The sequence below is a fragment of the Coenobita brevimanus genome, chromosome 24, assembly GCF_032717465.1.
Source record: "Coenobita brevimanus isolate Jiangsu-jjx chromosome 24, ASM3271746v2, whole genome shotgun sequence".
NCBI classification, from domain to species: domain Eukaryota; kingdom Metazoa; phylum Arthropoda; class Malacostraca; order Decapoda; family Coenobitidae; genus Coenobita; species Coenobita brevimanus.
This window is the reverse complement of record NC_136977.1, coordinates 32,571,916-32,585,712: the sequence shown is the minus strand read 5'-3', so window position 1 is coordinate 32,585,712 and position 13,797 is coordinate 32,571,916.

Sequence of the window (13,797 nt, the reverse complement as noted above, 5' to 3'; positions counted from 1 at the left end):
GGACCATAAGGTCTGTTGCTGTTTCCTTTGCTATGTATTCCTAAGCAATCCTTACCTCACTCATCTTTTCTTTCTCCCTCCCTGTGTCACAATTTTGTCTTACTTTCTTCATCTGTCACATGTCTTACCTTTTTTTCTCCATTTCTCTCTCCTTATTTCTTTACTTGTACTAAATCCATTTCCTTCACTGCTTTCTTCCCTCAGTAATAACTGCATGCTCTTTTTCTCTCTCCTCTCTCCGTCTCTCCCTGTCACCCGAAATCTATTCTTTCATTCCGCTCTTCCCACTGCCTTTCCCTCCCTCCCTCCCTCTCCCTCCCCTTGTCTTCCCTTCTTAACATCCCCTCCTCTTTCTTGCCCCCCAAATTAACCTGTTTTCTTCCCACCCTTAATCTCTACTTTCCGCAAATATCTCTGTTTCTCTCCCTCCCTTTTTACTTAAATGTAACATTCGTTCTGCTCAGCCTCAATGCTTTCGTCTTATCCTGCTTAGTTCTTTGCCTGCGTCCTTGCCAGAATAACACACTTTCTTCCTCCTTCCTGTTACTTGCCTCCTTTTCTAATTTTTCTCATTATCGTTCTCAGTACTCCGTTCCGTAGCTCTCTTTCCCACTTTCTCCTTTTGTTATCCCTGTTTCTGTGTTTGCTCCATTCCCATTTTCTCTCAGCTGTCTCCCCTTTTGTCTCTACTTCCCTGTCTCATGGCCTTTCTATTCACATCTCGCTTTTCTCTTACCCTTTCACATTGCTTGTATCTCATTTGACCTCCCACTGTCTCTTCTTCTCACTCTCTTTTTTTTTAACCATCGTTGTTCTCCTTGCCTCTCCCCTTTTTATTTTCTCCATAACTGTCCTTTCATTTCTCATTTTTCCACTCGCTCTCCCTCTCCGCCTGTCCCTCCCTGTCTTTTAACACACAGACTCTGTGTGTGTGTGTGTGTGTGTGTGTGTGTGTGTGTGTGTGTGTGTGTGTGTGTGCTTCCGTTCCTGTGTCACTCCAATAACATTGTTCCATTTTTTCACCTGCGTGTTTTCCTCTTCTCTGCTTGTTTCTTCTCTCATTCATTTTTTTTTTCATCAGTATTTCTCCTGATTGTTCTTACCATTCCAAGTCTCTCTCTCTCTCTCTCTCTATCTATCTCTCTCTCTCTCTCTCTCTCTCTCTCTCTCTCTCTCTCTCTCTCTCTCTTTCCAGTTTTTCTTACCCCATTTTTCTCTCTCCCACTACAGTCACGTTCTCCTCTACCACATTCCATCTTTCCCTGTTCCCACCTACAGTTACCCTCGTCAATACCTTCCTGTACTTCTTTTTTTCTCCTCCTGCGCCTTTCCTTCCCTTCCTTTCTCTCTCACTCTTCTTTCCACCTCTCTTTCTCTTCTCCATCTTACATCATTTTACTCTCTCTCTCTCTCTCTCTCTCTCTCTCTCTCTCTCTCTCTCTCTCTCTCTCTAGGAATAAAGAGATTGTTCTCACAGTCTATATCTCCTTAATACGGCCACTTCCTGAGTTGCTGTGGAATTTTGGTCGCTTGAAAAAGACATACGTCGACTTAAAAAGAGTTCAGGAGACTAAGGTATCAAGTTCGCCTGAGGGCTGTGGGACTTTTCTAGTAGAAACTCGTCGACTACGAGGTCAGCTCATTGAAGTGTTTAAAATCTGAATGGGTTTAACAATCATTACATAGAAAGTTGCTTACTCTTAACACGGACTCGGCACACAACGAACAAATTTACCAGCAGAATTACATGAAAACTTTATCACGTGCAAGATCTGCTCCACATGGACCTGACTCAACATGGACGTTGTTAACACTACAGTAGAGAAGTTTAAGGGATTCATCGGCAGGATCTTACACTAGAAAAAATGTGAATTGGATATGCATTCCCAGGCAAACAAGATGTATCTCCACGGTATGGCCTGCATACTCCTTAGCCTAATTTTCCTTGTAACTCCTCTCTCTCTCTCTCTCTCTGTAAAAGAGGTGTTTACTACCGCAACATTTAATAACAGCAGATTTATTTTCGCTGTGTGTGTGCGTGTGTGTGTGTGTATAAAAGAGGTTTCTATTACCGCAACATTTAATCACAGCAATTTATTCTCTCTCTCTCTCTCTCTCTCTCTCTCTCTCTCTCTCCCTGTAAAAAAGGTGTTTACTACCACAACATTTAATAACAGCAGATTTATTTTCGCTATGTGTGTGTGTGTGTGTGTGTGTGTGTGTGTGTGTGTGTGTGTGTGTGTGTGTGTGTGTGTGTGTGTGTGTGTAAAGGAGGTTTCTATTACCGCAACATTTAATCACAGCAATTTATTCTCTCTCTCTCTCTCTCTCTCTCTCTCTCTCTCTCTCACACACACACACACACACACACAGTATAGTAAACCTTTTCCTAACTTAGTTTATGACATATATTGTACTGTTCCTATATTAGTTGTTCGCAGTACATGTAATTAGAGAGGTGCTTGAACTACAGAAACCCCTAGCTGGCTGTGAGCGAGAGTATGGAGGGTACCGGGTGGGGTTATGGGGTTGGAGAGAAAAGTGGGGGGGTTGGGTGGGAGTGTGGGACTACGAGGAAGGGAGGAGGAGGGGATACCTCTCCATCGAGCAGTGTTACAAACACCTTAGTCCACGGAAAAGGAAACGAACTTACTCGGACGTCTGTACATACGTACATACATACATACATACATATATATATATATATATATATATATATATATATATATATATATATATTACAGGCAGAATGTGAAATCAGTCAATTAGTGAAATGCCTAGTCAGTTCATGAAATGAGTCTAAACTGGGATGGGTTAATTGAGCTTAGGTCAATTTAAGCTACGGTTAGATTAGGCTGGGATAATCTAGGTTAAGTTTAGGTTATGTTAGATTAGGTTAGGCTAGGTTTGGTTAGGTAAGGTTAGGTTAGGGTAATTTAGATGGAAGCTTCACATAACTTACGTTCATCTAAATTAACCTAACCTAATCTAACTAACTTAACCTAACGAAACCTAACCTACCTTAACCTAAACTTAACCTAGATTATCCCAGCCTAACCTAGCTGCAGCCTAAATTAGCCTAACCTAAATTAACCCATTCCAATTTAGACTGATTTCTCGAATTGCCTAGGCATTTCACGAAATGACTGATTTCACAGTCTGCCTGTAACATTTATATATAGACTGGTGCTCCAGTCTACTCTCAGAGGAGTAGACTGTAGCACCAGTCGAGCAGGGCAGTACTCCCGAGGTGGATGGAAAGCTGATGACAGGGAGTGCTGCAGCTCCCGTTTCATCAGCCCTCAGGACTGGTTCCTGACCATCCCACTTCGCTGAACTTTTTCAGTGTCTCAGTTACACAGAGAGTAGGCCAGCATGCTCTCCAGTACAAATTTCTCTCACTATCTACACCAAACTACACGCACAGTACACACTACACTTCCTATTCAAAATTCAGCAAAAATGGCGTCTCTTCATCAATCCTCGGAGTCCCCAGGGGGGGGGGACCATAAATGCCCCCACCATCCGCCCCTCTCCCGGTGACGACTCGAGGTGCCTGGAACCACTGTCTGACTCTCTTCTTCTTCATTTCTGCAACATTCCCGGCCTTTCCTCTAACTTTCGCTCTGTTGAGCACCACCTCTCCTCCTCTAATCCTCACCTTCTTTTTCTAACGGAGACTCAGCTGTCTGAGGCAACTGACAGCAAACCCTTTTCTGTATCCTCCTACTTTCTCTATACTCATTTCAAAGCCAAAGGTGGCTGTTGTGTGTATATACGCAACGACTTATTTTGCTCTCGTGTTCCTGAACTCGATTCTTCTGAATTCTCTACACTCTGGCTTCGGATTTCCTGTCATTCTCTGACTAAATATATCTGTGCTGTATACTTATCCCCTAATTTTACTATCAAAAATTCTTCGACTATCTTACTTCTATGATGGAACACATTCTATCCATTTCTCCTTTCTCTGAAATCTACATTCTAGGAGATTTCAATGTTCACCACCACCTTTGGCTCTCCTCTCCTTTCACGGATCCACCTGGTGAACAAGCCTACATCTTTTCTATCCTTAATGACCTAGAGCAGCTTGTACAGCACCCTACCCGTATCCCTGACCGCCTTGGAGAGAGCTCCAACATACATGACCTCTTCCTCACAACTAATCCTGCTTACTCTGTTAATCTTTTCTCTCCGTTGGGCTCCTCCGATCACAACCTTATTACCTTAACCTGTCCTATCACTCTGGTACGGCCTGTGGACCCTCCAGTTAAACGTCGTCTGTGGCATTTTGGAGCCACGGACTGGGAGGCCCTCAGGCAGTACTTCTTTGATTTTCCCAGGAATGATTATTGCTTCCATGGCCGTGAGCCATCTGATTGTGCCTTGCGCGTTACGGAGGTTATTCTCTCGGGCCTGGAAGCATACATTCCTTTCTCATATCCTTTGACTAACGCAAGAAAGCCTTGATTTAATCACGCTTGTTCTAATGCTGTCCGCAACAAGGAGAGGGCCTACAAAAGGTACCGGAGCCAACCCACCCATGAATCACATCATCTTTACGTTTCTGCTCGGAATCGTGCTAAGTCTGTTCTTCGCTCTACTAAAAATAATTTCATCCATACTAAATGCTCTCAACTCTCCAACTCGAATTCTTCCCGCTCCTTCTGGCACCTTGCCAAAAACCTTTCTAACAACTTTACCTCATCATCCTTCCCTCCTCTTTTCTACTCTGATGGTTCTGTAGCTATTTCTTCTACTGATAAAGCAGAGCTCTTCGCACAGACTTTCTCCTCCAATTCCACCTTAGACGATTCCGGTGCTGTTCCTCCATCACTTCCCCCCTCTGACTTCCTCATGGCTAACATTAAAATTTCTTCAGTTGATGTATTTTCTGCCATCACTGGCCTCGGTACTAACAAGGCATATGGGTCTGACGGGGTCCCTCCTGTTGTTCTCGAGAACTGTGCTTCTGTGCTTACACCCTGCCTAGGCAAACTCTTTCGCCTTTGTCTGTCAACTTGTACCTTTCCTTCTTGCTGAAGTTTGCTCTCATTCAGCCAGTCCCAAAGAAGGGTGACCACTCCCAACCCTCCAACTATCGTCCAATTGCTTTAACATCCTGTATATCAAAAGTTTTCGAGTCAATTCTCAATAGAAAAATTTTAAGGCATCTTTCCTATCACAACCTTCTTTCCAATCGTCAGTATGGGTTTCGTCAGGGACGCTCCACTGGCGATCTTCTCACCTACCTTTCAGACTCCTGGTAATCCTCCTTTCGGGACTTTGGCGAAAGCTTTGCCATTGCACTTGACATCTCAAAGGCTTTCGATCGAGTCTGGTATAAGTATTTAATTTCCAAACTGCCCTCCTACGGTTTCTATCCTTCTATCTGTGCCTTCATCGCTAGCTCCCCTTCTGGTCGTTCTGTAGCCGCTGTTGTAGACGGCCATCGTTCTTCTCCTAGATTTATCAACAGTGGAATTCCTCAGGGCTCTGTCCTATCGCCAACTCTCCTCCTTTTATTCATCAATGATCTTCTAAGCTGTACATCTAACCCTATCCACTCATACGCTGATGACTCCACCCTTCACAATTCCATTCGGTTCCCGCAACGCCCATCTCAACAGTTACGTCAACAAACAAGGGATGAGGCTATGTGCTGAGCTGACTCTGCTCTTTCTTTACCCCTGCACAATTGTTGACTCTATACAGGGGTTTTATCCACCCCTGTGTGGAGTACAACTCTCATGTGTGGGGAGGCTCCCCACATACAGCTCTTCTCAATAGGGTGGAGTAAAAGGCTTTTCGCCTCATTAACTCTCCATCTCTTACTGACTCCCTTCAACCTCTGTCTCTTCGCCGCACTGTTGCATCTTTATCTCTTTTCTATTGCTTCTTTAATGGTCACTGCTCCTCTGAACTCTCTGCTTGCATTCCTCCACCTCTACGACGGGCGCGTAGCACCCGTCTGGCAGCAAACAGAATCTCATCCCTTTTCTGTCCAACTCTCTAATGCAAGAGTTAACCGTTACTCCCAGTCTTTCATTTATGCAACAGGTCAGCTCTGGAACTATCTCCCTCTGTCTGTATTTCCTGCTGCCTATGATCTCCAGTCTTTCAAACGCAGTGTGTCCAGGCATCTCAAAATGATTGGATCTTGAATTTGGCTCTCTATTGTATATTGTTTTTCTCTTGGAGGGAACTGTTACTGCGGGCTCATGACCTTTGGTTCCTTCTTCCTCGCATAAAATATATATATATATATATATATATATATATATATATATATATATATATATATATATATATATATATATATATACACATCCATCTATCTATCTATCTATAGCCCGACGCCCTAATCCCGCAAAGGGTGGCCGCAAACAAAACGCCTCCAAGTCGCTCTGTCACCCACGAATTGACTACCCTCCCCCAACTCACCCCCTCCCTCATATACCTCTCAACTTCATCCCTCCACCTCATCCTCGGTCTACCTCTCCCTCTCCCTCCCTCCACCTCACCTACATACACCCTCTTAGTCAGTCTTTCATTCTCCATTCTCTTCACATGTCCAAACCACCTCAGTGTATTTCTCCTAATCTTCTCAACCACATCCACATCCGCATATATATACATATACATATATATACATGTACATGTATATATACATATACAGATATATATACATATAGTTATATATACATATATACAGATATATATACATATATACATATATACAGATATATATACATATATACATATATACGGATATATATATATATATATATATATATATATATATATATATATATATATATATATATGTATATATATACATATATATATATATATATATATATAGAGAGAGAGAGAGAGAGAGAGAGAGAGAGAGATATATATATATATATATATATATATATATATATATATATATATATATATATATATATATATATATATATATATATATATATATGTCATCACAATAATCTTATAGAGGCTTGTTTATCACAGAAATTTGTTATTAAGAATCTTTAAAAACACTTCCCAGCAGGTGTTTTAATATCGAGCAGGGGAATTGGTATGCAAATTTAACATGAAAGTGGCTGCTTGTAGTTCATTATAAAGCGAGAGAAGCTGTATTCAGATTAGGCATTTTCTCCACATTGAGAAGTCGGGCAAAAACCTTATAAGTGGGTTGATCTGTTATCGGCAGAATTATGTTCCAGTAAAACTCGTCTGTGTGGTCTGGTCTGCTGGGGATGAATCAGAATTTCGCAAAGTGCTCGAAGACAAATTTTGAGATCTTTCCATAAAAAGAAAAGATATTATGTGACGGGTTTGTCTTCAACAGTTTCCCTTATTATAGACAAGTACAGGGAAGGACTTTTGGGAATTCAGGGCTTCCCATAGTATAGGACAGAATAACTAATTTCTCAAAAATGAAAAGAAAGAAAAAAGAAAAAGGGAAAACAAATCTTGTTCCATCTAGGGTGACTCAGAGTCTACGAGTCCTGTGTTCTGTTGCTAAAAAGAACAGGAGATATTTAAATTATTCCTATACATATAAAAGAATATCTATGGTCTGGCCTACAAGAGATTATTCAGAATCTCGCAAAGTGCCTGAATAGAGAGTTGTTGTTCTTTTGTTTATGTATATATCGGAAAACAGGAGCAAGGAGTGGAGAGAGAGAGAGAGAGAGAGAGAGAGAGAGAGAGAGAGAGAGAGAGAGAGAGAGAGAGAGAGAGAGAGAGTTACATAGAGTTACATAGATACACAGACCACACAGACCTTACGGTCCCTACGTGGTGGTCCGGCATTAATCCTAATATAGTGCATAGGAGCAGGAGAAAAGGATAGCACAGCAGAAGGCTCTCTCCCCCACCCTCCAGACCCTCCGGCATTTGCCGTACAGGAAACAAGAGAGAAAGTAATACCTTGCAGGAATGAAAAACCTGAAGGAATTTTATAGGATCGGCAGAAAGTAGAATAATATGGAAAAGGAAAATTTGGGCATACAGCCACATACTTACTCTATGCGTGCAATTTTTTTATCAAAAGATGAATAGAATGTTTATCTATTATTTATATTCTATAATATTGTCTGTGTCTAATAGACACATGAATGCAGACGCGAATATGCAATAATTGCTCCATCCTAACTAAACGATACCAATTGCGTCGAGATACATGTCCAGTCTCTTTTTAAACATATTTATGGCACCACTTTCAATCACATTCCCAGGGAGTTTATTCCATTCGCTTACAACAGAGTATGTGAAGAAGTTTTTGGTTGTATCAAGATTAGCCCTCCTTGCTTGCAACTTCATACCATTTCCTCGGGTTACAGTCTCAGCAATTACTGTGAATAGCTTGTTTGAATCAGTATTACTGAAGCCTTTTAGCATCTTAAAACATTCAATCAGTTGTCCCCTGAGTCTCCGTTTTCTAAGAGAGAATAGGTTTAATTTCTTGAGTCTCTCGAGGTATGGTTTATTCCTCAGGGACGGGATTAACTTGGTAGCCCTACGCTGGACCGCTTCCAGTATTTCTATATCTTTAATTAGGTGAGGCGCCCAAAACTGCACTGCAAACTCTAAGTGTGGCCTGACTATGCTTTTGTATAGGGGGATTACAATATCTTTGCTTTTATATGTAAAATGTCTTTTGATGAAGCCTAGGGTCCTGTTGGCTTTATTGGCGGCAGAGATACATTGATTCGAACATTTCAGATCGTCTGAAATTAGTACGCCTAGATCCTTAACTAGTGAGGACTTGCTAATGATTTGGCCCTTCATTTCGTAATCATACCTTTTGTTTTTCTTCCCACATTGCAGTACCTGACATTTGCTTACATTGAAGGGCATTTGCCATTTTTCTGACCAGCTGATAATTTTATCAAGGTCATTTTTAAGGCTAATTCTGTCTTCTTCAGTTAATATAGTGTTGCCGATTTTTGTGTCGTCTGCAAATTTAGAAATGAAGTTGTTTAGGCCAACATCGATATCGTTAATATACATAATAAATAGGACTGGTCCCAACACTGATCCCTGAGGAACACCACTGGTCACTGGAGCCCAGTCTGACTCTACTCCATTTATAACGACTCGTTGCTTTCTCTCACTTAACCAGCAACGTATCCACCTATGAATATTTCCGTCAATTCCAAGTGATCTTACTTTTGTCATTAGTTTATCATGCGGCACTTTGTCAAAGGCTTTCTGGAAGTCTAAGTAGATTATATCAAGTGACCTGGTACAATTATTCATTTTAAAAAGTGTATCGTAAAACTCAATTAAATTTGTCACGCATGATCTCCGCTTTCTAAAGCCATGCTGGCTGTTCCTAATTACGTTATTAGTTTCTAGGAACTCAACTATCCTATCTCTAATTAATGATTCGAGGATCTTTCCCAAGACAGAGGTTAGGCTAATTGGTCTATAATTACCTGGTTGATCTCTACTGCCCTTTTTATATATAGGGGTCATGTTAGCCAGTCTCCAGTCTGCTGGAACCTTTCCTTGTTGTAGGGACTTGTTAAAGATAGATGTTAGAGGGCTGCATATTACATCCATCACATTTTTCAGTATTTTAGGGTAGAAATTGTCTGGGCCGGGAGTCTTATTACCCTTCATTTTATTAAGCTTATCTCTCACATCATTACTGCTAATATGCATATCACTTAGTGCGTTTTGGGTTGCAATTTGATGCTCTTCGATGGTGTCATTGGCGTCTACTGTGAAAACTGAACTGAAAAACTTATTTAAAGTAGAGGCAATTTCCTGATCGTCCGAGATAAGAGCACCCTCGTCGCTGATAAGTGGACCAATGCCCGCCTTGAGTCTCTTATTGCCGTTAATGTATCCATAAAAAAGCTTAGGATTCGTAGAACTTGTTTTTGCTATATCAATTTCAAATTGTCGTTTAGCTGTTCTAATGAGTTTTTTAACTTTTCTTCTACTACTGGTATATTGCCCTGTGATTAATTCACTGGTGTGACTTTTAAGCAAGGTGTGGAGACGGTTTCTTTCTTTAACTGCTTTGCTAATATCGGCATTAAACCACGCTGGTTTGTTTCTACCCTTGTTTTGTCTGGATTTCATTGGCACGTACTTGTTTTGAGCGGTCATGAATACGTGCTTAAATTCTGCCCACATTTCGTTTGCATCATTAATTCTTTCTATGTGCTCAGCTAGTGTGCTCAGGGCGTCCTTTAGGCCGTTAAAATCTGCGTTTTTATAGTCCGGCATTTTAGTTTTACTTGTGCACTCATTATGTGAGAGGTTCATGGAAAATCTTATGAGATTATGATCGCTAGATGCTAGATGTTCACCCACAGTGAGGCTTGAGACCATATCTTCATTTGTAGTGATAACAAGATCTAAGATATTGCCCTGTCTTGTCGGTTCCGTGACACATTGAAATAAAAAGTTGTTCTTAATGAAATCTGTCATTCTTTTGTCATTATTACTGCTACCGGTAACTGTATTCCAATTTACTGACGGCAGGTTGAAGTCGCTGGTAATCAACGTTTCGTCCCCATCGAGAACTTCCTGCAAGGTACTATATAGTTCTGTGTCTTCCTCTGGAGTATGAGTAGGGCGACGGTAGACTGTAACAATATTTATATTCATATATTTTAAACGTAATTTGACACAGACCAGTTCGGTGTTCTGTCCACTTAAGGTTACCTCTGTTGGGTTGAAGTGATTTTTTACAAATATCCCAACACCACCTCCTAAGTGTCCATTTTCTCTGCATTTATAGTGAAATTTATACAAGTCTAACTGGTATTCAGCTAATAAATCTTTATTACCTATATCAAGATGAGTTTCTGTTACGGCAATTATATGAAAATCTTCGACACTTAGAAGGATTTTGAGTTCGTTAAACTTGTTTCTAAGACTGCGAGCATTGAATGATAATACTTTAATTTGCTCTGTGGTTGGCTTTGACTGTAGGGCTAATCCTGATACACCATCTCCCCGGGAATTATGATTTATAGTCTGACAAATCTAAACGTAGGGTTTTGGTGGAGTCACCCCCTCCCTGCACTGTTGCCACGTTTCCGAGCTGACCTCTCCATCAGCTATGACCTTGACACTGTTTCCCTCTTGTGATCTCCGTTTTTCTAATACCCCCTATACCCCTGCCACCAACACCCCCTATACCCCTACCCCCAACAACACCCCCATCAACAACACCCGCTTTACCTCCACCACCAACACCTCCTATAAATATAGACCCCCACCATCAACACCAGTATAATAATTAGCCGTTGATAATTGCTATACTTTTATTGAGAGCATACATTCTACCCTATTGCTCAAACTCCCTAATCTTACAATCCCATCTGTCTTAATCCTTCCCACTGCCTTCGTTCCTAAATCCCTTAATTGATCTATTTTTAACCTAAGTGTCCCCACACCTTTAAAACCATTTACCTCTCTGTCACTATTCTCCACCATATGTATCAACTTGTATTATATTGTGTATAGAACTTTCATACTGTATGCCGTACTACTGTATAATGTATAAGAATACCCACTGTTTAGTGGAAATAAAGTTTTATTATTATTATTATTATTATTTCTCTCTCTCTCTCTCTCTCTCTCGCTAGATTTTGTTATGTGTCATCCATGGTTTTTTACTTCCATTTTTATGTATGGATTATAATTTTGACTTTATTTCCGCACCACCCTTGAGGTAAAAGTCACGGCGCGTTTTTTTTATAGAGGTTTCCCCAATAGGCCTAAATCCTGTAGGGGGTTGGTGACCTCCCATAGCGTACACACAAACACGTGTCGCGTGAGTGCTGCCACCCCAGAGCTGTTTGATATATTTATTTTAATTATGAAAGGATCGCCTCTTCCCACTTTTATCCCTTCAAATTTTCTTGCAATTATACTTGCTAAATTAATTAGCAATGTTAGAAGTGTTGGGGAAGTAAATAATAATTAGAATATTTTTAGAGCAACACTGCCAAATTTTTATGCCACGTTTCTCTATTATCGTATAATATAGTATGCAGAATAGTTTTATTCTTCCTTGATACATGTCAGCACTTTCATTACAGTTATATTAGTATGAGTTATGTTTATGTATCATTCCTACTACACAAACCACAGGCGTTATACATCGTAGGGTTAGGAAACATGGCAATAGTGTAGGGAGGGGGTGACTCCACCCAAACCCTATGTTTAGATTTGTCAGACTATAGTTTCCCTGGGTCAGTGGAGGGGTGGATAGGGAGGGAGAGGAGGGGGAGGGTGGCTGCGCGACCGTGAGATTAGGGGGGGGCGAGGTGAGGGTGAGGGGCGGGGCTGGGGTGAAGGGCGAGGTGGGAGCGTCCGTGAGGTCCCCAGGGGGCGCAAGTGTTTCCGCCACACCTGCATTCTCATGGAGTTTAAAAACTGCCATATTTATCAATTTGCCCATTTCTGCAATTCCTTTCGCATTTAAGTGTACACCATCTTGTCTAAAGAGGCTTGGCTTTTCCACAAATCTGTTCCAGACATCATTGAAATATATGTTTTCTCTGGTACACATTTCCTTAAGGGCTCCATTAATTTCTACTACTCTGTTCCTGCAGTATGAATTGGAACGTAGCCTTGGCAATATACCATTCACCACGCACTTATCTGACTTATTTTTCATTACTTTTAGAAGGGCTTCATATTTCTGCAAGATATTTTTGGTGGAAACTCTACCTCCGTCGTGTGCATCATTTGTTCCTACATTTACCACAAGACATGCATCTCGACTGACTGGTGTACTTGCAATGTCTTTGGTGATCATGTCAATCTTGCAGCCAGGTACAACCTTCACTGATCTCTTCTTGCCTTTATTATTTGATGCAAAGGCAGCGCCCTGACCTCTTAATATGGAGTCACCAACCACCAGTGTGGTGCTCTCCCTAGTGCTGAATTTGGTGTCCAGGAAACGTCCACTTGCTTTGTTTATATCCTGGCTTCTATGTTTAACATTCTTACGGACGACTTGTTTTACTCTGCTATTTTCCCCTTCATCACAAAGAACGGAAAACCTGTTGGATGTAGGAATTCCGGGTGTTTTCTTAGGCGTTTGTTTACATTTTCGTTTGTTACATACTACTTGAAATGCCTGGTCGGCTTGAGTCATATTCAGGGGGCTTTCCTTCACTTTTTTTAGCTCTGCCTTGAGGTTTGCATTTTGCTGTTTCAGATCCTCAAGTGCATATTGATGACTTTTAATGGTGCTATCTAGATACTGAGTCGTTTTCAGGGGGCTTTCCTTCACTTTTTTGAGTTCTGCCTTGAGGTCTGCATTTTCCTGTTTCAGATCCTCAATTGCATATTGATGACTTTTGATAGTACTTTCTAGATACTGAATATTTTCATTGGTCAAGCACATAAAACATTTTGCATCGGGCCTTCCAAATTTCGGAAACCAATCATTGAAGAATTTGTTTCCACATGAGGGACAAGGAACTCGTACTGGGGGCATGTTGATGTTATTTACTAAGTCAGGGGAGGGGACACAATTTAGCAAGTATATAATTAGGAGAATTGGGGTTAGAGTTAAGGGAGATATTTAAGAAAAAATATTATGGACTTCCCTTTCAGTAGTGGATATCCGTTGAGTCGGGCCGCACAGGTGGGCAGATTAGACCTTGGGAAGAGAGGTGTTGTCGGGTCACAGGTCAGAGCACAACTGAGAGAGAGAGAGAGAGAAAGATAGACAGAGAGAGAGAGAGAGAGAGAGAGAGAGAGAGAGAGAGAGAGAGAGAGAGAGAGAGAGAGAGAGAGAGAGAG